This window comes from Prionailurus viverrinus, chromosome A1 (assembly GCF_022837055.1).
Source record: "Prionailurus viverrinus isolate Anna chromosome A1, UM_Priviv_1.0, whole genome shotgun sequence".
Classification (NCBI taxonomy): domain Eukaryota; kingdom Metazoa; phylum Chordata; class Mammalia; order Carnivora; family Felidae; genus Prionailurus; species Prionailurus viverrinus.
Genome location: NC_062561.1, coordinates 101,187,121 through 101,213,269, shown reverse-complemented (window position 1 = coordinate 101,213,269; position 26,149 = coordinate 101,187,121). Strand labels below are relative to the sequence as shown.

The 26,149-nt window shown below is 44.9% G+C and overlaps 1 long non-coding RNA gene across 3 annotated transcripts; it reads left to right on the top strand.

Moving 5' to 3' along the window:
* Window positions 1-1,552: 1,552 nt before the first annotated feature.
* On the top strand, window positions 1,553-24,841 carry LOC125172345 (uncharacterized). Of its 3 annotated transcripts, none has more exons than XR_007154700.1 (6): window positions 1,553-1,706; window positions 2,025-2,086; window positions 2,627-2,772; window positions 4,249-4,405; window positions 22,293-22,367; window positions 24,127-24,841. It is a non-coding gene; the product is annotated as an uncharacterized LOC125172345 (long non-coding RNA). The 3 variants fall into 3 exon arrangements; XR_007154699.1 differs by having other exon boundaries at window positions 22,169-22,367; XR_007154701.1 differs by lacking the exon at window positions 2,025-2,086 and having other exon boundaries at window positions 22,169-22,367.
* The last annotated feature ends 1,308 nt before the right edge of the window (window positions 24,842-26,149 follow it).

Genomic DNA, 26,149 nt, shown 5'->3' with positions numbered 1-26,149 from the left:
ATAACTAGAAGTATTTCAAACAGAGACTAAAGTGCTGACAAAAGGACTAGAAAGGCTAGGCGTCTGTGACTAGCTTCCGGGTTCACTGCCATAGCTGCGGTCCGGAGTCAGAGAGCTGCAGAAACCGTTGCGATCCTGGAGAACCACCTCAGCACTGAGCTGGTGATCGGTAGGGGGGCACGGAGGCTACTCTTCTCCACAGCCCATGCCTCTGTTGCCACTGTTGGTGGGGAAAGAAGAGGTTCCAACTTTCCAAATCCAATGCAATGCATTCCACTGCGTCCAGAGCACAGATTTTTACCCAGAACCCACGTGCGAAGGAAGAGAAAGAAACGTATCCCAGGCTCCTCCTACTAGAAAGCCTACGAGGGACGGGAGAGTGAATGCTTCTTACAAAAACCAACCAAACTGAGCCAGAACACAGCCCTGTGACTCTCCAAAGACATGAGGTAGCTTGAGGTGCAGAAGAGAGTCCGTTTCTATAGCGAGGACTATTGGGGAGGGGAAACTGAGGGGTAGCAGGGCAGTGGCATCTGGAGTCCAACAATCCTGAGTTCACATCCCCGTTCAGTCATGTACTATGGGGTTCACCACCCTTCCTTCCAGGCTTCTGTTTCCCCAGTAGTCAAACAGGCAAAACAAACAAACAAACAAACAAACAAACAAACAAACAAACACTGCAGTGTTGTTGGGAGAACAGAGAACAGTATGTGTTGGGTGTTGAGCACAGAATGGAACAGGGAGGCAGACATAGATGGTGGCTTGTGTTATTCTTAAGGCGCTAAGTGTGGCGTGATACAATCCAGCAGCGGGAAGGTCCTTGTCCATAAGGGGGGCAGGTGCAGGGGAGGGTTCCAGCTACTTGGATGAAGGGCAACACAGTGGGGAAGCAAAAGCTTCCCAAGTGGCGTTTTGTGAGACTTTATTCAAGAGCCCTTGATTTAACACTGCTCCTTCAGATATCTCTAGATAAAAGATGACTTATACCCCCCCCTTACAAAGTTAATTTCCACACATACTTTGAAGGGTGAAAGGAAGCGGCCGAAACAACAACCACAAAAGTTGCCAAGACATTAGGTTAAAGCGGCTGGTACCAAACTGGCAAGTTTCAGAGCCGACTCCATCTCTCCTTAAGCGGTAAGCTTGCTCTGATCCTAGGGGGTGGCTCGCTTAGCCTAGTATATCTTGTGAATGCCACGCTGCTTCTGCTTCCACCTGCATCAGTCCCATGGCTGAGAGTCCAAAAGATGGAAGAGTCCAAATCTAGTGTGTAAGACTGAAGAATGCTTAGCACAGTGTAGTAGAAAGATCACTGCTCGATTTTGATCCAGGTGATGCTACTTTTTAAAAAAAAAATTTTTTTTTCAACGTTTCTTATTTATTTTTGGGACAGAGAGAGACAGAGCATGAATGGGGGAGGGGCAGAGAGAGAGGGAGACACAGAATCCGAAACAGGCTCCAGGCTCCGAGCCATCAGCCCAGAGCCCGACGCGGGGCTCGAGCTCACGGACCACGAGATCGTGACCTGGCTGAAGTCGGAGGCTTAACCGATTGCGCCACCCAGGCGCCCCCAGGTGATGCTACTTTTACGCTAGGTCACCACAGCTACATTCTGAACATCACTGAGCCTCAGGAGTCCTTACTTATAGAACAGAAAATATGGACTCGCTACCTTGCAGGATGATTGTGGAGATAAAATGAAATCGGTAATTGGGGATGCTTGGGGGGCTCAGCCCGTGTGGGCACCAGACTCTCGATTTCAGCTCAGGCATCATCTTGCGATTGGCTTCTTGGGTTTGAGCCTCCCACCGGATTTTGTGCTAACCCTTCGCGCTCTCTCTCTCTCTCTCTCTCTCTCTCCCCCTCCCTTGCTCGTGCTCTCTCTCTTTCAAAATAAATAAATAAATAGACTTAAAGAAAAACAAGAAAAAAAGAAATCGGTAATTGATGGTAGCTGCCGTTTGTTGACAGGTCGGGTGATGTGTCTAAAGGCTTTGTATACATCCACTTAATTTAATCCGCAGGGTAATTTCAGGAAGATTTGTTCCAGCTAATCTGTAGACAAGGAAACTGAAGTTTAAAGAGAGTGAGTAACTTGACCCAAATCACAGAGATCTCCCATGTACAGCAGAGTCTGGATTGGTACCCCTGCTGATGGAAGGGCCTCGCATGGGGTCTGGCATGCAGTAAGTGGTGCTCAGGACATGGAAAAGGATATTTTTTTTACTAGTCCAGCCCCCTCCTTTGACAGCCCCCAAACTGATTCACAGAGACTTGCCAAGGATGAGCTTGGGCTACGGTTGTATCTTATGTCTCCTCATTCTGAGTCCAGTGCTTTTTACCTTCACCTAAGCTGTCCTCCCCGTATCAAACCCCGTTCTAGGAAGACTGTAAACGAAGCTTGGCCTGGCTGGAGATGCAAGGTTACATGTGCATGGCAACAGCGCTCTCTGCTGGCCAGCAAGGGAACTGCATGGGGTCCTGAGGACGGTTGATAATTACCGTAACCTTGCTGTCTCCGCAGCCCAGGACTATGTCCTCCTCCTTGCTTTTCTTCATTTTCATTTTCATTTTTTAATTTTTATGGGAACCCTTGTGCCCTGATGTCTTTATTTTATTTTACTAGAAATGTATCCTTGGTCTTTGAAAACCCTGTGATCCTGCCCCCAAGGAGACGGACCCAATCTTAGGGGGTTCCTCTGATTGTCATCTAAGATTCTAGCAGGCTGTCGCCCACCGCCTGGCTCGCTGTTACTGACAATCGCTACCTCGGTGAGTACGCGAACCAACGTCATTAGTTTCAGGTGTGCTGGTGAATGAGGCCGTACCAGGAACACGAGCCGTGTAAAGAGAGAAGTTTATGGCGGAGAGTTTGTCTCGTCTCAATACTGCAAAAGTCATGCGGAAGAACCAATCTGAGCATACAAGGCTACGTTTGACTCCAGCCTAGGTTTCGTACTTCTGTATCCACCAAGCTAAACAGATGTGCAGGCATATATTCTGTAATGAAAAAACCCAGAATCTTTTGGCGTCTAACTCCACAGATAAAATAGATGGTATTCAGCGACCACTATGTATTTAGTTACTAATGTTTTGAGCAAGTGCTGGTGTTTCTAAGCGATGAACACACGGATAGTCAAATCCCTGCTCTCGCTGAGAGTTTGCAGGGACATAGTAGGTTATGTGCACGGCATGGTGCCTGCCACTCAGAAAGCAATTAAACAGGAGGTGCTAGAACAGAGAAGACAAAACCAAGCCATTATCTTCCTGGGACTAGCACACACTCCCCAATCTCCTAAATTCCTTCTACAGACTGAGCGCTGGCAGGGTCTCAGAAAGAGAATCTGGCTGTTGGTCATTTCATCCCAAGCTCCAATCCCTTGCCCTCAACAGCCTTCTCCTGGCATCAGAAACAAACCTGTGATTTTAAATATCACCCCCCCCCTTCAATCCTCCTGCAATTACCAAGAGAGTTTGCTTTTCTGCCCTTGATTTTCAAATTAAAGATAATTCACCCAAACTTTTCCTTGAGAGCTCTCGTCCAGAAAAGGAAGGAAGATGGGGCTCCAGGGAGGAAAGGAACTCAATTATAGCAGTGACAGAACCTGCCAATACCGGCCTGGATGCAGTTTTCTGTCTTATTTTCACGAGCAGGGACCAGGCAAAGTCCCAATGATGTATACAATTCGACAGGAGTTTCTGTTACTACTTCAAGGCTGACTGTATTTATATAATCATTTCACTGAAAGGGGTTATTAGGCTAACAGCGCAGACTAAGACAGTCCTGGGATCACAGCCACATCCATCACCCACTCAATGGGCAGTTTTGGATAATTTAACTTCTTTGAATCCAACGCTCAAATAGTGATAATGGTAACAAGATTTCTCCCAGCAGCTCTCGCAAGGTCTGTAGAAGCAAATGTCTGGAACTGCTGGTAATTATATCTGGCAAAGTATATAAGCATTTAATATTTATTCAACAAAAATTGATTGAGTACCTACAATGTGCCAGGTACCAATCCAAGTTCTGGGGATTCCGTGGTGAATGCATGAAATGGCCAGCATCCTGCCCTTAGAGAGCCCACAGTCTAGCTGGGGGAGACAGATGCTAAACTTGTGAGATCCATCTGGAGGGGTGCACTGTGAAGGAAAAAGAAGAGTAAAGGCTACGTGATGACCTGGGCACTTTTTCACAGAGGGAAAGCTTTTCTGGTTATTTGTTTGTTTGTTTGTTTGTTTGTTTGACAGGAAAGTCTTCTCTGGGAAAACGGCATTTGGGAAGAGGCGTTAAGGGAATTGCGGAAGACAAGCCCTGGGGATGATAACCACAGGAGGAGTGTTCCAAAAGGATCAGCACATACCAGGCTCGGAAGCAGGTGCATGCTAAGACCTGGAGCGACAGCAGGTGAGCATGGCTGGAATGAGGGGGGCAAGGCAGGGGAGTCAGCTCATGTGTGCAGGCGGGATCTGCAAGGTCACGGGAAGGACCATTCAATGAATGATGATGGTTTTTGGGCAAAAGATCCAGACGAGGCCACCATAGTTTTCTTTTTTCTTGGCTTCTTCTCATTCGCCTCTTTTACACCTGGCGCAGTCATAGTAAGTATCTGCATCCAACAGCGACCTTGAAAATTATTCTACTTCGTGACTGTCATGTGACCTCTCCTTGATCCTGGAGATCTTAAAGCCTCCCAACAGCTGGAGCTCGTGTTGTCTGGGTTAGAGACGGCTCTGAAGGAACTCTATCCCGGCATTCCTTCTGCCTTCTCTATTCAGTACCGGCATCAATATCATTATTAATATTAACATTAACTGTTTCCTAACAATAGCCTATTTTCTTGACTGCCCAGAGAAGGCGTTATAATGACACATTTGAAAACTCCAACGATTAGAGTTGAGCAAATTAACCCAGGTTGCTTGGCTCATCCAACAGGCAGGAGGGTCGCACTTGCCTTTCCCAGGAACAACAACTAAAGCTATGGATTCCTTCTTTCCTTCAGTCCACAGAAGTAAATATTTTATTTTCAAACTTGAGAAATATCTCAGAGAGTGATCCTGAAAATGTAAACCTGTCTATCAAGAATGTGTTTGGTGACACAAAACAGACGGCTCAAGCTACGGAATCATCTTATCGGAAGAGGAATCTTGTTTTGAAGGATATTTGTGTTTAATTCCTGTGTGTGTGGTGTGTGTGTATAGGCATACACGTATGTATACACACACACACACACACACTCACATATGTACGTGCCTAACAAATTATCCCAAAGCTTAGTGACTTAAAACAACAAATATAGCTTGTATGTTCTGTAGCCCAGGAACCCAGGCACAGCACATCCGGGTGGCTGTGGCTCATGGTCTGTTACTTAAGCTGCAATCAAGCTGTTGGCTGAGGCTTTAGCCATCTTGAGGCTTGACTAGGGAAGGATCAACTTCTGAAGTCACATATACTCACATATACATATTCAGTCTGTGGTAGGTAGCCTCCAGGATGGGCTTCCAGTAATCCCTCCTCCCCTAGAATTCTTGCCCTTGTGAAAATCACCCACTCTTCTGTGTGGACTGGCCCTCGTGACTTGATTCCAGCAAAGAGAAAAGCAAAGAGACATCACTTCTGAGTTTGTGTGCCAAAGACTGTGGCTTCTGTCTTGCGGACCTTTGACTCTCTAACTTGTTCCCTCTGAGGGAAGCCAGCGGCCATGTTGTGGGCTGCCTCATGAAGAAGCCCACTTGGTAAAGGACAAGTGCCTTCGTCCAACAGCCAGTGAGGACCTGAGAACTCCAAGTGAATGATGCTTCCCCAGCGAAGCCTTACACTCTGGATGTAGCCCCAGAGAAGGCTACAGTCTTAGCTGACAACTTGATCTCAGTCTCCTAACAGGCCATGAACCAGAGGCACCTTGATGAGCTGTGTCTGGATTCATGACCCACAGAATCTGTAAGATAATATTTATGAAGCCACTAAGCTTTGGGATAATTTGTTATTTAGTAACAGAAAGCCAACTGATAGCTCATAAAGAAAAATTTTTTCCCTTCTAGCTATTTCTTGACATCCTGGTTCAAAGAAATATTTTAGGAACATTATGCTTACTAAGAGCACTAGATTTGCATCATGACTCCAGAAATCTAAGCCCAAAGACCAAGGGTCTAGGATCTTTTACTACAGAGACTGAAAAGCAAGTAAACAAAACATTTTAAGTGAAAAAATAGTACAACAGATGCTTTAAAATTGTTTCCACTATTATTCACTGCTTTGAAATATATTAAAACATAATTGAAGAGTACATTCAGTTCAGCACTGATTGGCATTTATATCACATGCCACATGGGGGACAGGTGCAGAGGGTACAAGTTGACACATGGCTCTGCCCAGTAGCTTGCAGCCAAGTTCATAGTTGCCACACCAAATAATCTCGACAGTATTATCACCACCATGTACCAGGGCTAGAGAAAGTTCCCGATTCCCTCTAAGAAGATTTGTATGATTTGGATTAAAATGTCAATACTACCCAAAGGGACACCTGGGTGGCTCAGTCGGCTAAGCATCTGACTTTAGCTCATGTCATGATCTCACAGTTCCTGGGTTCGAGGCCCACGTCGGGCTCTGTGCTGACAGGTCAGAGCCTGGAGCCTGCTTCAGATTCTGTGTGTGTCTCTCTCTCTACCCCTCCTCCACTCACATTCTCTTTCTCCCCAAAATGAATAAACTTCAAAAAAAATTAGAAAATAATAAAATGTCAATACTACCTAAAGCAATCCTCATATCGAATGCAATCTCTATCAAAATAACACCAGCATTCTTCACAGAGCTAGAACAAACAATCCTAAAATTTGTATGGAACCAGAAAAGACCCTGAATAGCCAAAGCAATCTTGAAGAAGAAAACCAAAGCAGCAGGCATCATAGTCCTGGACTTCAAGCTATATTACAAAGCTGTAATCATCAAAACAGTATGGTACTGGCATAAAAACTGACACTCAGATGAATGGAACAGAATAGAGAACCCAGAAATGGACCCACAAACGTATGGCCAACTAATCTTTGACGAAGCAGGAAAGAATATCCAATGGAAAAAAGACAGTCTCTTTAGCAAGTGGTGCTGGGAAAACTGGACAGTGACATGCAGAAGAATGAACCTGTACCACTTTCTTACACCATATGCAAAAATAAACTCAAAATGGTTGAAAGACCTAAACGTAAGACAGGAAGCCATTAAACTCCTCGAGGAGAAAGCAGGCAAAAACTTCTTTGACCTCGGCTGCAGCAACTTCTTACTCAACACGTGTCCAGAGGCAAGGGAAACAACAGCAAAAATGAACCATTGGGACTTCATCAAAATAAAAAGCTTCTGCACAGCAGAGGAAACAATCAGCAAACTAAAAGGCAACTGACTGAATGGGAGAAGATATTTGCAAATGACATATCAGATAAAGAGTTAGTATCCAAAATCTATGAAGAACACCCAAAAACACAAACAATCCAGTGAAGCAATGGGCAAAAGACATGAATAGACATTTCTCCAAAGAAGACATCCAGATGGCCAACCCACACATGAAAAAAAATGCTCCACATCACTCATCATCAGGGAAATACAAATCAGAACCACGATGAGGTACCACCTCACACCTGTCAGAATGGCTCACCTTAACGACTCAGGCAACAACAGATGTTGGCGCGGATGCAGAAAAAGAGGATCTCTTTTGTGCTGCTGGTGGGAATGCAAACTGGTGCAGCCACTCTGGAAAACAGTACGGAGGTTCCTCAAAAAATTAAAAATAGAACTACCCTATGACCCAGCAATTGCATTACTAGGTATTTATCCAAGGGATACAGGGATGCTGTTTTGAAGGGGCACATGCACCCCAATGTTTATTGCAGCACTATCAACAATAGCCAAAGTATGGAAAGAGCCCAAATGTCATACAATGGAGTATTAGTTGACAATCAAAAAGAATGAAATCTTGCCATTTGCAACTATGTGGATGGAACTAGGGGGTGTTATGGTAAGTGAAATTAGTCAGTCAGAGAAAGACAAATACCATATGACTTCACTCATATGAAGACTTTAAGACACAGAACAGATGAACATAAGGGAAGAGAAGCAAAAAGAATATAAATACAGGGAGGGGAAGAAACATAAGAAACTCTTAAATATAGAGAATAAGCAGAGGGTTGCTTGAGGGGGTGTGGGAGGGGGACATGGGCTAAATGGGTAGGGGCATAAAGGAATCTACTCCTGAAATCATTGTTGCACTATATGCTAACTAACTTGGATGTAAATGAAACAATAAATAAATTCTTAAAAACGTTGTCAGTTCTGGTATTAGCATTTGCTCCTATAAAAAATCAGATAAGCAGAATGATAAACCATGACTTGGATCTAGAATATGGATCTGAGGCAAAAGGAGGACTGAGATATCATCTCTTTCATTTACCTGAAAAATTCCACCAGGTGCAAAGTGGTTATAAATGTTGTTGAAGATTCCAGAGCTAAGTAGTTACATGCGGCTGTAGGGAAGGGTTTTACTCCGGTGCGGGCACTTGCCTACTGATAAACAGCTGGAGGTAAAACAAAAAATATCCCCGGAATCAGTGAAATGGCAGCAAAGCAAATAGCTTTGTTTATGGAGGGAAAAGGGCCCTGGATAAACATAATAAATAAACCAAAAATAAGAAGCACTGACATAATCATGAGAACTCACATAAACAGACCTGGATCTTTGCAAATTATATTTACTTCACTAAATGTGAATGCAATATTGCTAAGGCTTATTTAAAGAGTCAGGAAGCAAATGAGACTAGAATTAAACCAGATACGCTGGCCAGGATGCCTTTAAAACTTGCTTTCCGAGTCATAAAAATAGTTTGGAAATCCAATGACCTAAAAACCATGGAAAACCAAAGCTCATAATAAATATGTGTTTATCTCTAGTTTCAGCTCTTAGTCTGTGATCTATGTGCACATACAATGAGTAGTCTAGGCATCGAAGATTTGTTCGCCAAGAGACCTTCATAACTTTTCCAGAGCATTTACTGCTCTGTATGTGTCCTTCCTCTCTCAACTATGAACCCCCTGGAAAGGGGTCTAATTCGTTTCTTCAGTTCCCAAGTAGTCCCATTCCTGGCACACAGTAGATGATCACCATCTGCCAAATGAATAAATGACAAAGTAAAGAAGCAGATGGAGAACTTGTTCGAAGCTTCCATGCCATAATCCTTCAAGAGAGGACCACCTCACCCGACCTTTACTTTCCCCACAAAGGACCACCATCCTTGATGTGAGCTGCAGGGGTCTCCCCCATGGACGAGGACTCTACTCTAAAGCTGCTACCATCACCTTGAATCTTTCCATCTTGAATTGCTCTCTCTACCCTGCCTCCTTTACCCAGTTCTTCTATTTCTTCTGCGCTGTGCAGGGTTTCCAACATAGCATTGCCACGATGGGGTGCGCGGACAGAGCCGAGACAGAGGCTTTCTGTCCATCCGCCACTGAGGGGTCAACTGTTACCCAGAATTACTTTTATCTTGTTGCATGACTTGAGGAAAATCAATCAGAGCCCAATTAACTGAACAAGAAATAAATCTAACTTATCCTATTTAACTTAGCGTGTTCAGGAGATTTTAACTGGTACAGAACTTTTAGAATCCTGTTATGAACAGGGTGTCTTGACTAAAAAGAAAAATGATTTACTACGGGATCATTTAAGAGGATGGACTAGGGGTGCCTGGGTGGCTCCATCGGTTAAGCATCTGACGTCAGCTCAGGCCATGAACTCACGGTTGGCGAGTTTGAGCCCTGTGTGCTGACAGCTCAGAGCCTGGAGCCTGCTTCAGATTCTGTGTCTCCCTCTCTCTCTGCTCCTCCCCGCATCATGCTCTCTCAAAAATAAATAAATGTTAGAAAAAATTGGAAAAAAAAAAAGTGGCCTAAATATATCAAAGGAGTTGTTGACATACAGGCACTTTCTCAACTTTGGCTCAAAGCACAACCCTGTGGCCACACCCTCAGCTCTTTTGCTGCCCTTCCATTAAAGGTCTTAAAGCATACCTTCTGTTTCTTATATGACCTCTGAAGGAGGAAGCCACCACTTTACAGAATGGAAAACTGAACTGTCATAGCTGGTTTCTTAATCTGGCACAGAGACGGCCAATAAGTAAGTCCTTCATGGCACAGAGTTGTCAATCAGTCATGAAGCTCCCTTCTGTTAGGTTTGGGCATGACCCAGCCTAGTTTTCACTACAGCTAAGTATAGCTACACCAATTGGTGGCCTGTGGGAAGATATGTATGTACCACCCCTGAGGACACAGGGCAAATGCTAGTCGTGGCCACGGAGAGCCTGTCCTGTAGGCATCTTAGCAACCGGGGCCCGCAAGTTTCCTACATGAGCACCTTGAAACTCAGTGAGGTTGTCAACTGACCAAGATTACGCAGCAAATGGAAGGCACAGTACAGTTCGAACATGGGATGTCTAAGCTGCAACTCTTCAACAGTGCTGGGTCACTTTCCTTTTCACCTCGGTTTTGTGTGCCATGTTCCTAAGGGAGAGCATCTGGGAGAGACAAACAGAGCTAAAGCCTCAGCGTTTTTCCTGATTATTCACTGCCCTTCTCTAACCTCTTTGCCAACTTATGGCTACGCAAGCATTATGTTTCCTTCAAACGCCTTGCTGTCTAGAGCCCAAAGTTCAGAGTCTTGTATACCCCTTGCCCCACTCTTGACAGGCACTCCTCTCTATTTCCCCAACTATGGGTCTGCACAAGTGTTTTCATCATGAAGCCTTTCATAATAAGCTCGAGACTCTTGCCTTCAAGAATATATCCAAAAAAACACAAAGAGCTAAAATCAAGAAATGTGTGAGTCCACAAATAATTTTGGAAATAGGTGACAAGGCAGTCAGAGCCCTTGTAGAGTTATAGGAGAGATATTACCAAACACGTATTTTAGAAACCCTTCCAGAGCAAAGAGAAGAATGGAGAGCTTCTCACCTTAGTCTGTGCGGCGAGACAAAATGCCTCCTCCGGAAGTGAAGGGAGCAAAACACACAGGTAAGCAAACAAACAAAAACAGCAAACCCCAAACGAAACAAAGGGTTCTTACCCCTTTCATCTTGCCACCTTCCTGAGGACTCACTTTAGGGCCTCAGGACTCAGGTCGGTCACAGATCTCATCAGTGGAATGAGCCTGATTGGTGGTCCACTTGGAGGACAGTGGGCCAAGGGAAAGGGGACTAGAGCTTGGTAGGCATCTCCAACTGCCAAGGACAATGAGTTACTGTTTTAGTGGGGGCACTGGCAGAAAAATAGTTCTCTTTTCCCCAACAGCAATTGGCTCAAGACACCAAATAAATATTTTTTTTAATGTTTATTTATTTTGAGAGAGACAGAGAGCACGTGCACAAGTGCGTTAGGGATAGAGGCAGAGAGAGAGGGGAGAGAGAGAAAATCCCAACCAGGCTCCGCGCTGTCAGCACAGAGCCTGACACGTGGCTTGAACTCACGGACAGTGAGACCATGGCCTGAGCCGAAATCAAGAGTCCGACACTTCACCGACTGAGCCACCCAGGAGCCCCAATCCTATGAATTTAAAAAATTCATTTCGCTCCCACTTTGTGGCACATATTGTAAGGAGAAGCCTTCAGAGAGTTTAAAATCCAGAAATTAGAAACTAGTTCTTTAAAAAACGATGCCAGATATCAGAATAGCTTCGTGTACCTGTTCCTTACAGGCAGTGTTTTGGCATTTAAGAATCTAACATACTTTTGAGGCAAAAAAAAAAAAAATCCTACAGATGAATTCCAATCAAACTCTCCTTTGCCTTGGCTGTGTTCAATTGCTTTCCTCCAAAAAAAAAAAAAAAAAAAAAAGAAAAAAAGAAATTTTATCTAGTGTTGCTTTTGTGTCTCGGTCAAGAGCCCCAGGATCTGACGGAGGAGATGTGGAAACTCATGCCTTCACACGCAGACAACGGTGTGTTTGCTCAGGCTTCCGGGGCTGAGGCTCTGGGCAGGGGCTGGACCTCGTGAAAACATCCTCCTCGGACTTGCACACTCCAGTAAAGCTGCTCCTTACCATTTAGAAACAGGCAAGGAAAAGGAAGACGGAGGACAGGAGGTGGAGGAAGAGGAAAGAAAGCAGCAGTAGAAGAAGAAATTAAACCCAAACAAAGAGTTCCACCCTGGTTGTTTTCCTCCGGAGGCTCTGGGCTTTGTGAATTGTTGCTGAAAGAGACATTCGCCTGCTGATGTCTCAAGCTCTGTCTCCCTCTGGTGACCACTCTTACTATCTCCAGATTGCGGCACAGTCCGTGGCCATCCTTGTTTTTCTAGAAGCTGTGCCCTTCACTGATAAAAATGCTCACTTTTGCCCTCCAAAGACTCGAAAGGGGGCTGCGGGGGGTTGGGGGGGGGGCAGCCGCGTAACAACGACCAGCTCTGCCAGCTACTAGGAAGCATCGGGTGTTCATGAAGCTCTGCGCGTTTCCTCATTGCAAAATGAGGGTGTGAGTTGCACTGTGCGAGACCAGAGGCTGCTGTGAGGACCGAACAAGACACCCCCTGTCAGCACTTGGCGTTTCGCCTGGCAGAGGGAACACATGTTTCTGTGGTTCCGGGAACCCAGAAAGTGGGGTGGGTGAAGACACTCTTTGTCTTTTGGGGAGCATGGCTTTTCCAACAAGCCGAAAGCATCTGCAAAGGAGGCACTGGCTACGGAAGACTGGGGGCGGGTCTTTATATTAGGAGTCAGTTTCCTTGTGGGAATTCACAGCTAGAAGTTTCAAATCAAATCGTAGGTGGTACAAAGCAGACAAAAAACGCATTACCCTTCCCCCCCACCCCCACCCCTATCCCCACCCCCGATCCTGGTCGTTAGAAGAATTTAGAGATTTGTGTCTCGGGGAGATTCCTGAGTCTGACTCTCTGGGTCAAATCCTGATCCCACCATTTTTCAGCTGTTTGACTTTGGGCAAGGGATTTGGCTTTTCTGAGCCTTAGCCTCCTCCTCTCTGAAGTGGGAATAAGACTGCTTTTGCTGTCGGCTCCCACTGTGTTCTTGGGAGGATTACACACGACCCGCCACAGGAAGCATCTAGTATCTGCTCGTGCAGAGGAAGCCCTCAGCATATGTTACATATTATCATCTCCAATGCAAGCTGAGTTTTTCACTCTCCAAGGAAGATCTGAGCCCAGCATCAAGGGAGAAAGTTTACTAACCATACAGAAATTTTGGAAGCAACGGGGTTAGCAGGAAGGAAGCCTGCGTTTCTTTAAAAAAAAAAACAAAAAGTGGTTTTTCAGAATTAGCTGCATATTGGAATTGCCTGGGGAGCTTTAAAAAAAAATGTCAGTACCTGGGCTCCACCCTCTGACGTTCTGGTGAACTTGGTCTGGGGTGTGGTCTGACACTGAGATTCGTAAAGTTCCCCCAGATGATGAAAATACGCACCCAAGTTTGGGAACGCAGCGTGTCGCTTTCTATACACCTGCATGATATTAGGTTGTTGAAAAAAATATTTTTTTTAGAAAAAGACTTTTTTTTGCACCTTCATGCAAAATCTGCTAGAGTGTACAAGCTAAAAAGCAAAATGTTAAGAACAGAGTGTTTTTGCAGTTAGAGCAGTGTGACTGGCTTCAAGGATCATGTAAAGCAATGGAAACAGACACCGAGGTTCCAGTAAGTATTTGTGCAAATTGTGAAGCTCTTTAGGGTCATAAATGTGCCCCATTCTCTCAACCCCCCCTTTATTTACACAGAGGGCAGACGGCCACTGCTATCCCTTGGAGAGCTAAAAGCTGGGGTCAGTTGTACGTACATGTGCACATGTCAACCTGAGTCAACAGCCAACAGTGAGGGAAGCTTGAAAGGGGTAGGGTGGGGGTCCATGGGAAGAGGAGAGGGAACCCCCCAGTGTTTATGTGTTCGAGGCCCAGAGCCCATCTGAAAATAACTGAGGGTAGGGAGGTGGCCATCAGCCAGCCCTCAGGCATGAGCCTCTCTGGCGAAGGGGAGTTTGGCGTGGTGGGGAGAATACAGCTTTCCAGCTGAGGCAGTACAGGCACATGGAGAGATGTCCACCCTGAGGGGACAGAGGGACACATATCTAGTGAGTCTGGGGACAGCAATTAGCAGTTGGATGGAGGGAAACTTTCCAATACAACCATGAGGTGTCCCTTTTCTCACGTAGCATGGACTCTGGAGCCAGATTACCTGAGTGTGAATCCCAGTTCTACCACTCTGTGACCCCAGCACGCTACTTTGCAAGGCCTCAGTTTTCCCATCTGTAAAATGGCAATGATAGTAGCACTCACTTCACTGACTTGGTGAGAGGGTTAAATAACGTAATCCATGCGAAGCGCTTTGGATGGTGTTTAGGACATGCTGAGGGACCTAGTAAGTGTTAGTAACTTTTTTATGACTTCCAGTCCAGCTCTGAAGAAACAGTTTTTAAGTCTTTCAAAAGCAAAATGTTATTAAAAAGCAAAACTGTAGAGAGTAATTTTTGGTTTGCGGAGAGATTTTGTTTTCATATTTATTTATTTTTGAGAGAGAGGGGGAAAGAGGCAGACAGAGAGGAAGACACAGAATCTGAGGCAGGCTCCAGGCTCTGAGCCATCAGCACAGAGCCCGATGCCGGGCTCGAACTCACGAACCATGAGATCATGACCTGAGCCGAAGTCAGATGCTTAACCGACTGAGCCCCCCAGGTGCCCCTGTGGAGAGTTTTTATACCCTTGCAATGAGGACCCTTCCTTAGACATGTTGGGGAGGTGCGATGGCTGAAACCAAACTAGGAAGAGAATGCCAGCCTGGCCAAAGTTAGCTGGTGTCCTCCAAAGTGACAGCCAGAGACATTGCAGGGAAAACAGAGGCAGAGCCACAGATCTTCACCTCAAGTAGAACTTTATGGGCTTCAAGGAGAATGCCCAGCTACGTTGGGAAGCAGGGATAGGAATAAGTTTCTAAGTTTTGTTGTTGGGGTGACTGAAAATGACTGTTGAAGCGTGAGGGCTATTAAATCTGAAGGCAGAGCAACTCCTCACACTGTATCATCTTTGGGGGCAATCCTGCTGCACAAAAGTTCAAGAGCAACCCCAGAGGTCTTGGGAACTATCTGAATGTGGGATATGATGAAATTCACAAGGAGACACCCAAACCCTCATTATTTGCCATGACAAACTGACAGGTTCTATGACTTTTTTTTTTTTAAAGTAGGGTTCATGTCCAGTGTAGAGCCCAGTGTGGGGCTTGAACTCATCCCTGAGATCATGACCTGAGCTGAGGTCAAGAGTTGGATGCTTAACCGACTGGGCCACCCAGGAGCCCCGACTCTATGACTTTTCTCATACCACCCTGGAGTTGGGGGGGCAGGTCCCTGCTGATTGTCAGAGTCAGACATTTCAGTCAGATGTTTGGCCAGAGGTGTTAGAGTAACCAATTCCACATCTACTCAAGCAATGGTTAATGGATTCACCAAAAAGCTCCGGCCCAGAGAAGAGTCTAGAAACAGTATAAATCACATGCTAAACGTGGTATGATGACAGAAAAACTGTGTAAGGATGTCTGTTAGTGAAGCCCTCATATAAACTTTTCTCAGGAAAGGTTTTGCAAGAGGCTTCAAAGTTTTAAAAATTAATTAACATTTTATATTCAGCATCCCACGAGTTTCACATCTGCCACTGATTTTCTGACTAATTAGAGAAGCTGTTGGTGGAGGGATTGTTAGATGTTTGCACAGTACAAATTAGGGCATAATTACAAGGCAGGATGTATGCTAATGAGAAGCAAGGCTGATAAACCAGTGTTTACACCCACAGAAGAATTCTCCTTCTTGTGGTTCTTTGAGCTCATTCCTGTTAGAATCCTTTATGAGTAAGGGTACAAATCCCTTTCGATAGTCTGGTGGGAGTTGTTTGGAACTATACAATCTTTGGAAGAAGACCTGCCCTCAAAAGCCCATGGAGATTTGTAGCTGTGCACTACCTGTTCTCAGGTGTAATCAGGTGAGCCCTAAGACCTCTTCCATTTCTACCTGAGAGTTACTTTGGAATGCTCCCAGATACGCATCTTTAAAAAAAAAAAGTTCACTTATTTTGAGACAGAGGGAGAGCACAGGGGAGGGAGAGAGAGAACCCCAAGCAGATTCCATGCTGTCAGCACAGAGCCCAATGTGGGGCTCAGTCTCACAAAGCATGAGATCGTGACCTGAGCCGAGATCAAGAGTCTGACGCTTAACCAAGGAAGCCACCCAGGCGCCCTCCATATGCATCTTAAAGAGTCTTTTCTCTTTGTGGAATCTCCAGCCTGGCAGGGGCCAAAGAGATCCTGGCTCCCATGGAGGGCAAAGCAAGCACCTGCCTTGTTCCCATTATTGCTTGGCCGTTTTGTCTAACTCATGCCGTGAAGACTGATTCAATTCGAAACAAATAAGGAGCATGAGCTGTTTGGCTAACACACAGTAGTTTGTCAGACATGGTAACAGGTGAAACGTAAGGCATTTCACTGGCTCACAAACAACTACCTTATTGGAGAAGTAAAAACATACACTGAAAGCCAATAGCAGATAGGATATGGGCGGTTGTCAAAATGAGGCCTCTGTGAAGGTTTCTGAGGCCAGAATGCCTGCCCCAGCATCAGAAGAGAGCAGTGACAGTGATGAGAACCTTCACCCCTTGAAGCAGGGAGAACTTCTCTGGTATCCCTGCTACCCTGTGGTTCTGCAGAAGGAAACTTTGTAGAAGGCAACTGCCAAGGGGTAGCCTGTCAAAAGTCATGACCTGTGGGTCCCAGGTGATACCAGCGTGTTGTTGATGCAATTGCCATTTTCTTCTCTTAGGGGACCCCTGCCCACTGTCATCTAGACCATCCTACAGGCATCTGCAACCCCTATAGATATGTCCTGATTCTCTAAGCCTGAGAGCCTTTCCTGAAGCTTTATGGATTTGGCCATACTAACAATCAGGTTCTTTGATCCACCACTGGTTAGGAGGTTCTCAGCAGCTGCCTTGGCCTGCTTTCCCATGTCTAGTGGGTTTGCACCAATGTCTCATACAACTTACCGTGCCTGTGGGCTGCCTTGTATATTCAAAGTCCACAGAGGCCAGAGAGGAAACACACAGGACAGTGGAGACACTGGCAAACGAGAAGCACCTGCTATTTCTACAGAAACTAGCCACCACTTGGCTTCAGCCACTTGAGAATGTGGACTAAGCATTACCAGATCTTTCTGATTCTTCAAGAGAAATGGATTCATAGGAGACATTGGCCAATTGGTAGAAAGGTTCACAAATTGAAAAGTTTGCAAAACTGCAAATCAAACAAAATAACACACATCCATTAAATTCTTACTGGATTCATTCTACATGTGGTCTATATGGAATCTGCCTTAGGCTGACAATCTCCATTTCAACAAATGCCAACAGAAAGTGCCAAAAGAATTCAGAGGTAGGTGATCCAGGCATAAGCTGGAAGAGTCGTGGAAGACTGTGAGAAGGAATGTGACAATTCTGTTGCTTTGTGCCAAAGATGTGACCTCTGGTGCCCTGTTTATTATTCATTTTTCCCATTCTAAAAAAAAATTTTAATTATGGAATATTTTTAATTTCAAAAATATTCTATTAATCTAAGGCCATATTATGTCTCTGTTCCTAGAAAGCTCTCCCTGGCAGTTCACGCATCTTCTTTATGATGTAGTATGTTGGGATAGACGTAAATTGATCCTTCAGGCGAAATAAACTTTTTACAACCCAGGAATGTTAACACATAACATTTAAAGGATCTAGTAGAGTTACCTTCTACCCAAAGAACGTTTACTCTCAAAAGACATATTCGTAGCTGAATGTTGCCTTCAGGAACTGGAAATGTCTCATTTTCACCAAAAGCTTGTATATGAAATAAGATTACACTGATAATTAGAAGACAGTTAGGAAATAATTCCTTTTTTATATGACAGGGAAGGGATGCTTCTGTAATACTATGCATCTTTTTTGTTATAACATTAAAAAGAGTTTTTTTATGCTTATTTGAGAGAGTGGGAGAGAGAGAAAGAGCATGAGTGGAGGAGGGACAGAGAGAGAGTGGCAGGGGGTGGGGTGGGATTTCAAGCAGGCTCTGTGCTGACACAGTGCCCGGCTTGGCATGGGGCTTGAAGCCACAAATGATGAGATCATGACCTGAGCTGATATCAAGAGTCAGATGCTTAACCAACTGAGCCACCCAGGTGCCCCTGTTAGAACGTTTGTAAAAGAGAAAATTGCTTTAAAAAATTTTTTTTTAATGTTGATTTCTGAGACGGAGAGAGGCAGAGCATGAGTGGGGGAGGGGCAGAGAGAGAGGGAGACACAGAATCAGAAGCGGCTCCAGGCTCTGAGCTGTTAGCACAGAGCCCGACGTGGGGCTCGAACTCACAAACCGTGAGATCATGACCTGAGCCGAAGTCGGTCGTTTAACTGACTGAGCCACCCAGGCGCCCCCAGAGAACATTGCTTTTAAATTTTATAATGGTCACAGTGACATATTAAAGGGATTTGTTTTCCCTGGTACATTTCTTATATTCTTTCTCATTAAAAAAATTAATTTATCCCCAGCAAAATTCACTCTATTTTGTGCCCAGTTTTATCAAGCGTATGCAGCTGCAGTATCTCTCGACACTGGATCTCTCAAAACTAGATTCATTAGTTGCTTCCATTTACTCTTTTCACTCAGTTAACTGTTTCAGCTTGTTATGTACCAGGCAGTGGGAATACAAAGGAGCAAAGACACAGCCCCAGCTTTCAAGGAGCTTTCTGTTTTGTAGACCAGCTAGACACTCGAAAGTGACAATGTGGTAAGACAACTGCTACCAAGGATATCTGCCCAGATATAACTCTCATTTATTCATTTTGCTAATGTAATCTGATCCAGCCTTCAGTACCAGGCCCGCCAGTGTGTTGACAGTGTGACAGTAGGTGACAGAGCTGGGAGCCCCTAGACACACAAAGGGGGGGTCCTGTGCTAGAGAAGGACTGAAGCCCCGGGACCTGGACAAAGCCACAGCTTGTCCTGGGACTGGAAGGGAAGGCGTGCTGGGGCAGACAGGAGGCTCTTAGGGAACTCCGTATGTAATTCCCAAATTTCAGAAGGGTTGAAGAAATTGACATGGAGAGGTACAGAAGTTGCTGAGTAGAATGATTTATGACTGGTTAATGGTGAAGAAAACGTGAGAGAGAGAGCATCTACACTAAATTACAGTCCAAGAAACCTTCTGCTTTTCATGCTCCAAGCAGGCATAGAAAAACGGGTGTCTTGCTGACAGATGCCATGATCCATGCGTTGGCAGCACCAGGGAAGCCATTTCTTAGTAGAGGAAGGACAGAGAATGGGACTGGGTGTCTGGTACCAGGCACCCTGCCTGTCCCCTGGCTGACCCAGCTCCAGGAGCTGACAGCCACAGCTGGGCCGTGGGGAAGCAGATATTGGCCCCGGCCTTACTCCCAGACAGCTATGGTGCCGAGATAAGTAGACCCCGTGGGCTGCCTTGGTTATTCCATCAAACTCAAGACAGGCTGACCGTGGTCAGGAGGCAGCCAGAGTTAAGGTTCCCTGGACTGGAATGCTTGGTTTTGTCCGGATCCATTGGCATGGATCATCTGTATCATCTACCCTGCTGGGTGGTGCTAATCAACTGACTAAGGGGACAGGTCATTAGAGTGATGGGAAATTTCTTGGCTTGAGTTGTGTTCCCTGTTCACTCCCCGTCTCCATTACAAATGAATGGAAATTTCTACCTCAAGCCCGTGTCTTCCCTTCATCTTCTTTTTGTTCTTAGCCACATCCTCACTCTCGCATCTGTATTTCCTTGCACATGTAGATGCTGGATGCTCTGCCAGGCACCGAGTCAGCCTTAGAATGAGCGAGATGGGGGAATTCTCAGCCTCGGCACTACTGACACTTGGGGCTGGATAATCCTGGGTGGTAGGGGCTGTCCTGGGCACTGAAGGATGCTGAGTGCCATCCCTCTGCCCACGCCATACCCTGAGCAACCTCCTGGCCATGACAACCACACACATCCCAAGACATTATCAAATGTTCCCAAGGGGGTAAAACTTCCCCTTGTGAAGAGACACTGAGATAGGCCTGGGTTCCAATTCTGGTTTTGCTATATATTAAGTTACTTAACCTCTTTGAGTCTCAATATCCTTGTCGGTAAAAATATTTTCTATGGTCATTGTAACAATTAAAAAGATGTACAGCTGGTTAGTTCCTGGCATGTGGTAGGTCTTCAAAGGGCAACAGTTATTACCATTTCACTACTATGGTGAATTTTCTTGGATAATTTTTGTGGTTGTTGTAATTACAGATTTCTGGTGACCAATGAGTTCAAGAAGAAACTGACAGAAATGTCCTTGGCTCTGTCTCTGGCCACGTAAGGATGGCTTGGCTTGGATTCTATCACCTAAAAGTATAGTTTGGGGTCTCTCTCCGGGAAAGCTGGTGTTTTCAACATTCCTGTAGAATGGGATCAGCAGCCCCAGGAGCTTAGGGATTTTGGCCTTCTTACGGCCCATTCTGGGGTTTGAACAACCTCTTTCACTTCTCATTATGAGTGTGTAGGTTGTTGATGGTTCCTGAAGCCAAGGTTTGAATCCCCGGCCTTTGGGATTCAGGGCTTAGAACCAATCCAAACTAATTTAGTAGTAGAGTTTTTAAATAGTTGTAAAGAGGGAACCAGTTCTTGGAAATTTATAATTTTGAGAAAATGGCCTTTTTAGGACTGCCGATCAGGATTTACGGAATGTTCTCCCTTTGCCTCCGCCATCCGGACATACACATTCTTGGATATAGGAACATTTTTATACAATTACATAGAAAAGCATTCTCCCAGAAATTAACCATCTTCTCTCAGCTGACTTATGAGATACAGAAGGGGAAGACGCATATAAAGAGGAGACCTATTTTGCAGTTTATCAAAGTATGAGGTATCACGTCAGTCCTGTTCCAATCTCTCCTCTCTCTTCTCCACCCCCCCCACTTCTTTTCCCTTCTCTTCCCTCCTCCCTCCCTCCCTTCTATCCATCCTTCCTTCCTTCCTTGTTTCTATAAAAATCTTTGTTTTACGACCTGTCATGAATGATGATACTTACAGACTGAAGACATAATAACTGAACTGATGAATAATCGAAAATTAATGTTTTAGTTATACTGAGAGACATGTGAAACTTAGGTGGACTCTAGTTGTACACAGATTTTGGTCAATTATTATTTTGGATGAATAAGAGTATTTGGTACTTAATATCCAAAGAGGAGTAAGATAGTACCTATACCCAAGAATTAGAGAATCTAACTGGGAGAGATTAGATAAGAGAGTTCCTGAGAGGATTATATTACAAAATCTAGTAGTAGAGTTTTCAGAGTCAACTACAAAATTGACTGAAAAGAGATGAGAACAGTGCTCACAGAATAAGCAGTCAGGAAATTTTAGAAGAGGGAGAAGGGGAAGTAGAAGGAAGGAAGGAAGGAAGGGAGGAAGGGAGGAAGGGAGGGAGGAAGAGGGAGGGAGGGAGGGAGGGAAAGAAGGAACAGAGGGTCCTATAGAATTGTATACATTCAATGACAAATGAGGGGCAAAGATAGTTCTTCAGGAATTTAGAGAAGATTCCAGGCCAGGGGTTAGTCAGAGAAAACTCCTTGAATCATGTGGAGAGGCACAAATGCCAAGTAGTTGAGTAGAAACAGAAGTCTCAGTTTAACCAACAACAAATATTTCTAAGAGATAAACACTCCTCAGGCAACCATCTATGAAATGTGAATTCTTCTGAATTGCTAGAATTCTCTTCTGAGCTCCTTCAAGTATCAAGATAATTTAAGAAGATCCCCAAACCATTGCCACTTAGGGTCTTAAACTATGTATTCTTATAATATAAGCCTAAGATTTGCTTATGTACTGGGTACTGTGTGTCTGATGGAGAGACCGAGGCATGCCTTGCGAAGGGGCTCAGCTCTCTTTCCTAATGGAACCAGGAAGAGTGAGAGACATACCTTGTTTACCTCCTCTAAACTGGTGGCCATGAATTTCTCCCAGTGCAGGGTTACGTTCTTTACCTGCTATGTACGTAGTGATTTCTTATACTGCTTCTAACTCTTCTAACCTCTTTTGGACTCTCAGATTCTTATCTGAATCCCTACATATTCCAGGTCCCAGATGAGGGAAAACATCTCCAACAACAAGTCTTCCATTTACCTATTGGCCAGCACTGTTGGTTCTTATCCAAATACATTTTTAGGCTCAACTGGGATCAAATATTCATTTCCATTTAAGGCAACGGGGAGCCACACATGTGAGAAAACAACATGAAAGCCAGCCTGGACCCCAAAATACAAGGCCCCATGTAAGGTAAATCACTTGGTATCCCTTCAAATGGATACATTCTTTGTATACTTGTTTAATCTTTACATGGTAGGAGTGAGGAGGTACTGATTTTTTATTAATAAAACTTGTATATCTCTTTATTAGCACTCAATTAAGACTCAATGACATGCAAAGTATGTAAAATTACTTGTTTTTCCTTTTTATTGATTTGTAGTTGTCTTGGAATTTCCACATTCTGGACTAGTTTCTTGGGAAGCATATTAAATTATCTAAACTTCAGATAAAAAAAAATCACTTATTCTCAGTGAGCGGCACTCTTGTGCAGTGGGACTGGACAGACAGCCCTTCGGGAAGAGTGCTTTTTAGAGTCCACTTGAGGGATGCCTGGATGGCTCAGGCAGTTGAGCGTCCGACTCTTGATTTTGGTTCAGGTCATGATCTCATCGTTCATGAGATCAAGCCCCACATCGAGCTCTGTACTGACAGTGTGGAGCCTGCGTGGGATTCTCTCTTTCCCTCTTTCTCTGCCCCAGTATCTGGCTCATGCTCTCTCTCTCTCTCTCTCAAAATAAATAAACATGAAAACAAAATCAAGTTCACTTGAGAAGTTGTCTACTTTGTGGAAAACGAGACCTATTTATATTTTACCAGTGTGATCTGTAAGATGGAGAGCAACCCGGGTTAAGAGGTGCCGGGTTCCTGACTCATTCTGCCCAGTTGGCCTGCCACTGGACCCACTCTGCATGACAGACGGGGCACTGCCTTTGCAGTTCACCTCTACCGGTTACCCTGGGCTCTCCTCTGACCATCTCTTGAGGGTTCACTATTTGGGGATTGCTCATGAGGGACTGGCTTTGCAGAGGCTTCTTTTTACAGATCTGTAAAAAACTAAAATTGTCTAGACTTCAGCACAAAAACATCCTTAACAAACGATAAACATAATTGCATTAAGACCCTATTACCTCCTTCATCGTTTGAAAAGTCCCAGTTAGATCTCTCCAAGTGTACCCTTCCTTTAAAATTGTGTTAATCATCATATTCCTTTTGGGGATGACTCATCCTGCTCGAAATCTGCTTTTACTCTGGTGGTCTACTTTATAATGCATGATAACTCGGGCGCCTGGGTAGATTAGTCGGCTCAGCTCATGATCTGATGGTTCATGGGTTCAAGCCCCACGTCGGGCTCTCTGCTGTCAGCACAGAGCCTGCTTCTGATCCTCTGTCTCCCCTTCCTTCCCCCTCTTGAGTGCTTTGTCTATTAGAATATAAGCTCACCTGGGGCAGGATTTCTATCTGTTTTATGCATGACTGTATCCCTAGGCTCTATCTCTAGAGTCCAAAGGAGATGAACTTAAGAATCACATAAGGAATGAAGATAAAGAATACGGCAGGGAGTTACCTAAAGAACTCACAGCCCCACATTGAGGGAAATTAACAGCCACCTGTTAGAGGGGTTAAATGAGGGAGATGGTGGTATTTGAGGACAAGTCTTGGGCTCTTTCTGATTCCTGGCTCCATAGTAGGGGGCGTGACAATATGTATATTTGCATACATGATTAAATGCCTCAAATTAAGAGTTGGGACTATACAATTTCCAGTGTCCTTTCTAATTCTAAAATTGTATGAGTCCTTAAAATCCTCCAAGTGTCACCAATTTAGGAAAATAGGATGCCTTGGCAATTCCCAGGAGATTCTAAACCAGGGGGAATTCTGTCAATATCATATTGACAAGAGGGAATGTTTACGGAAGTAATGGGCTTGTCTCTTTTTTCTTTTACACTAGAGAGAATCAGGAAGACATAATAAAGAATCAGAGTGTTTCAACAGTGGAAACTGGGCTAAACGATGGAAGGTGTGCTCTGTATTTTCCAAAGCACCCTTGTTGGCAAACACGGAGAGAAGTTTGAGAGTGAACAGCTGTCACCAGGGCCCCAGGCAACGCTGCAGAGAAGGTCAAGCTTGCATTTTGCATTCCAACCTGCCTCTTTCTTTCTGAGTCCACTTTTCACCCCAGTTATTGGACTCTAGCTATTGAATTTCCTCGTGCTGTCATTTGGCTTCTAAATCTTTCCCCTCCCTGACTGTTCTACTGCTCTGCACAGAGATTTATCTTGTTTCCTTCTCATTCAGCTAGAGTTCCAATCCCCCGGGTTCTCATGGTAGCCCAAGTGATTAAAAACACTTCTATCAAAGTTTCAATAAGGCCTAAAGAGCTTTTGCAGTTTGAAAAAAATGGTCCAGTGTCTTACCTGGTCTTCTAGGACCTTAAATGCATGGAATTAAAATTGAGATCTCAGATACGTTCTTTTTGCATGCACACATGCACAGAGCACACCATTCCACACTCCCTCCCCCCCCCCCCATTTCCCTGGAAGGTTACCCTGCAAGGTAAGAGGCAGCAAACAAAACCTTACGTTGGTAGAAATCCTAACTGAGCAGCCTCACTCATATCCTGATATTCACGGGTTTGCAGGGATAATCTTTGGTATTTTTCTAACCAGACCAGACTAGCAAATAAAGGTTTTCAGACAAAGATGTTTTTGAACCAGTGCAATTTGTACGGTCTTGTAGCACAGAATGCAGAGAAACATACTCTGACTTCACAAAAACAGTTGAGTAGTAAGAACCCCTTAGAATCGCCTTAACGTGGAGCCAGAGCAGCGACCCTCATTTTCGCTTTGCCATTAAAGGATTTTACCCTTAATCCTGAATCTCAGGGGGAAGTGTGAACTCCCTTTCTCCTGACAAGCAGTGATGATGAGTAGGGCTGATTCCTGAGTCCAGGTAACCTCCTTCCCCGGAGGTTCTTGGCGTTACTGAGGGATGGGGACCCTACAAAAAGACTGAGCTGTTAATTTGTCTCGGAGCCCTCATAATTTGCTACATGAATGATCAGAATGACATCATTTTGTCCCTTAAGATGCTGAAGTTTGAGAAAGGCTGTTATTAGAAAGTGAGGCCAGTGTCCAGTAAGGCCAGCCTGGACACAAGGGGGAATCGAGTTTCAACAGAGCCTTGTAGCAGTGAATCAAATCTAGCATAGTTAGGAATGTGAACAATGAACACAGGACAGCACTGTGGCATTAGTCTTGGACTTCAAGTAGAGTTTCCAAGGATAGGGCCCAGGAACATGCATTAACAATTTTTGTTGTTGCTGTTTATTTATTTTTGAGAGAGAGACAGAGCACGAACAGGGGAGGGGCAGAGAGAGAGGGAGACAGAGAATCCGAAGCAGGATTCAGGCTCTGAGCTGGCAGCACAGAGCCTTACGCAGGGCTGGATCTCATGAGCCCATGAGATCATGACCTGAGCCAAAATCGGACGCTTAACTGAGCCACCCAGGCGCCACCGGGAACGTGTGTTTTTAGTGGGCACGCCAGGTGACTCTGAGGCCCAGCGAGCCAGACCTGAGATCACTTCCTACATAAACACCTCTTCTAGTGGAGCAGACAAGGGCTGGGGGATGTGTGTGCTGATCCCTAGAATCATAGCACAGAGATCCCTAGAAAACGGGGGAAAGCTCTGCATGAGTTTGCAGGCGGACACCGCAGTGTGCAGAAGGTCTTGAGCAGCTGTGCGGTGGAATTGGAACCGTCCGAAGAGAATGTTTTCCCAAAATCTACTTTCTCAATTTATTGAAGTACAATTTGCACGTAATGAAATGCATCAATCGCACTGTCCAGTGTGTGAAACCACCACGCCAGTCATGGCATAGAACGTGTCCAACACACGTAAAATTTCCACCACGTGACTTTGCGGGCAACCCCCTTACTGCCCAGATCCACCCACCAGGCAACACTCCTCGT